This window comes from Solanum pennellii, chromosome 11 (genome assembly GCF_001406875.1).
Source record: "Solanum pennellii chromosome 11, SPENNV200".
NCBI classification, from domain to species: Eukaryota; Viridiplantae; Streptophyta; class Magnoliopsida; order Solanales; family Solanaceae; genus Solanum; species Solanum pennellii.
Genome location: NC_028647.1, coordinates 19,178,942 through 19,182,446, shown reverse-complemented (window position 1 = coordinate 19,182,446; position 3,505 = coordinate 19,178,942). Strand labels below are relative to the sequence as shown.

The following is a 3,505-nucleotide window of genomic DNA, read 5'->3' as shown; positions in this document are numbered from 1 at the left end:
ATATATATATATATATATATATATATATATTCATAAGAATGTCTAGAATACGTCTCATATTAAACCATTTAAAATGAGTACAACATTAGGAGCAACCCATACTTCATTACAACAATGATCCTCATATAGGCTATATAACAAATGTCTTCAAATGAAAAGGAAAGAAACTAGAAGTCTTATAACTAGAACAACATTAATAGTTTTATAATGGCATCATCCTCAGAAAGTAAGGACATAACAAACACTTGGGAAATATCCAAGAAGTTTTCAAAGGCCTTCTCTAAACTCAACAGCCGCATACTAGATTTGTAGTAAATATAAAATACGGGTTAGTACACAGTTGAACTAAGTACGAGTATATGCACATAAAACAATTAAAATACCGCTAAAGAGGACATATGTTAAAAACCATGCTAAGGTACTTTGAAAAGCCGTATGCACAATCATGAACCCACATATACAAACAGTTACATAATCTATAAGTAAAATCTATGTAAAACACAAGACCAACCTCAAAAAGTATTAGTCAAGTCAACATGTATAGGCTTCATAACTTCATCATATAAGCAAAACCCTTACTCATAACTGCCCTTTAGCCTACAAGTATAATGATCAAGCAAAAACACATAAACTTACTCAATCAAGTATAAGAAACAAAGGATCATAAGCAATATCTAACTCTACATAACATAGCATCAATAGTAGTCATCATCATATATAGCAATATAAACCAATAGCATGTTCATAAATGAAACAAACATTACATAGGATCATCAACTTGTAAAATCAACATATTCATACCATTAACTTTATAAGATCATATGAACATAAGTACGTAAGAATAGCTTCGCTCAAGGCAAACTAGTGCAAAGCATAGGTAGAGTCCCATACCGCTACCTAAGCTAAGTCAAACCTCTTAAGTCACCCTACTTAATATTTACTTCATTACTTCATTTTACTTTTGGGAAAACTTGCCTTAACCTATATCGACCACAAGAGCTAAGTGTGGAATCCAGTGTTGTAAAACCTTACACCGATGGAAGGTGGTCTACCGGCCAAAGTAAAACCAAACATGAACGTAGCATCTAGGTGGATCCACTAGCTAGCATTCCTATGGTGGAAACATAGTTTATGGAGCTTGGGGGATAGCATAAAAATATCACTTTATGCCTTTTTTTGGGCTATGAGGCTATCCACCCCGTGAGGACTATGGTGAACCCTACCTTCCCTCCATCGGAAGGCACTGCCCTTCATCTTCAAGTTCAGTTGGTGCTAAGCTAGAGTCTCTTTTGAAATATTATTCATCAATAATAATAACTTAGTTTAGGTTATATAGGTCTAACCCCTTGTATATTCATATTCATTTGCTAAATAGGAATTGCATGATAACATCCTTTCAATACAACCCTCATATGTGAGATTAGCACATTAACCTCACTATATCATAGTAAGGCACATAGGTACTTCATAACCAACCTTATATCAATACATCTTAAGCATAATCTCACAATCAAATAATCAATACATTTCAATTCAACGTCATACCAACACCTACTAAGGCTAATCACAAGACATGCTTCTATTGAACCACATCATCACTCACAAGCCATCATAATTGAGTAAAGGTTCGGATCATAAAGACTTACGCAATCTCCTTCACAAGACATCATGATGGGCTTATCATCAACCAACAAATTTCAGCCAATAATTGCAACATCATTTAATAGTAAATAATACAATAACTAGATCATTTGCATCATCACTATCCCAATTAACTTCAATTCGTAACCTAGGGTTATGGTAAATAGGGTTCATCATAAATTCATCGAGAAATAGATCCAATCTCAAAAATACATTGCCCTAGGTAGTCAATAGATAAATTAGAATAAGTTTTAAAAAAAAGTCTAAGAATCAATATATTCATTAACTCCCATCAATTTATAAGCAAGATCCAAGATTTGGGAATTTTGGGAAAGGGACATGATATACATTAACTTGCTTCAATTAACATCAATTAACCAACAATCTACACTTAATTAGTCATAAGCAATCACAATTTATCATCAATTTAAAGTTTAAAAGAAAACCCATTAGAATAAGAAAACCTTTGAAATTGGATTATTTAGAAATCAACTTTGAAAGGACCTCTTGGGGAAAAGAACCCCAAGGGTGAAGAACTTATACCTTAGTGAATATTAATCCACGAAATTGAAGTGAAATCCTAGAGAAATTTGTCTTTTTCTTCAAGCTTTCTTGTTTCTTCAATGGAGGATTTAGACAGAGAGAAAGTAGAGAGAGATGAGAGCTTTTGGGATTTGTTTGGAAATCTTTTTTAGGTTAGTGAAAAATGACTTGAAACTGACCCTTAAACTATATATAATAATACTTAATTAGCCGATATAACCCAACTTAATTAGGTCTTTTTGTGATGTAGAAATTCAGTAAATATGATTTCAACGAATCTGGGAAATGGATCCGCATCAGGAGGCTGATTTGTGATTTTATTTTTGAAATCTGATTTGAGACAGTGGAACTTGTGAAATGCACGCGTCGCGAGACAACTTTTTCCCAAGCTCGTTGGGATGCAAGACGGGCAGCAGCCCTCTGAATCTTTCTGCGCGCAGGCTGCTTTGGCTGCCTGCCTACCCATGTTGGAACCTCCTCAAGGACCCTTGGAATGGTCCTTGGGGAGTCGTTATCAAACGTTTAGACCCTCTATACTACATCCTTCCTATTTAATGTTTTTTTACTATTTTATGAATTCATTTGACCCTCCCAATCCTTTACAAAACATAGGGACGTCAACTAGTTCAATTTAGCTAGTTTTCGGATGTCATGGACGATTCTTTATGTCCTGACTCTAAAACTTCCTAAATGGTTTATAACATTATTTAAGGCTTAGAAACCGTGTTTTAAAGTTTAGTTCATCATGTGAGTCTCTATCTTAGGTCATGGACTTTCGGAGTGTTACAAAAAATATCATACAATCAAATAATACTTCAAAATATCTTTCATAGAATATCATAGGAAAAACTAAGTCTCAAAGTCGTCATATTAGACACAAGAATATATTGGGTCATTGTGGATACATTAACAAATTATAAATATCTTAGTCTATTATAATGATTTTAGCAAAGAAAGCTAACCATAGTGATGTCCTCTAATCTATTGAGTACATCCCCAACTTTGCTTGAATGAATACTAATGTCCAAGCTTCACTTCATAGAACCTCTCAAATGCCACCTAGATATTTAAATATAAGATAAAATATATGGAATTATTACATTAGAATTAACTAAGTATAGTGACATGCAATTAACATCATGCTAAAAGGACATATGTATAAAACATGCTCTTTTTGAGGAAAAATTCATATACAAGAGTCACTTACAAGTCCATATAAGGATATATTATTCATATTCCACAATTAGCTTCAAGGTCACTTCAAAACACATAAACATGAGACCCTCCTACCAAAGGTTATTCTAAGGTTCAATTGAGTAAG

General features: G+C 33.4%; 1 long non-coding RNA gene across 1 annotated transcript in view; it reads right to left on the bottom strand.

Moving 5' to 3' along the window:
- Positions 1-3,271, bottom strand: part of LOC114074800 — a 20,979-nt gene extending 17,708 nt beyond the window's left edge. The window contains exon 1 of the long non-coding RNA XR_003575082.1: positions 3,147-3,271. This is a non-coding gene — a long non-coding RNA (uncharacterized LOC114074800). The remainder of the gene's footprint in view (positions 1-3,146) is intronic.
- Positions 3,272-3,505: the final 234 nt, after the last annotated feature.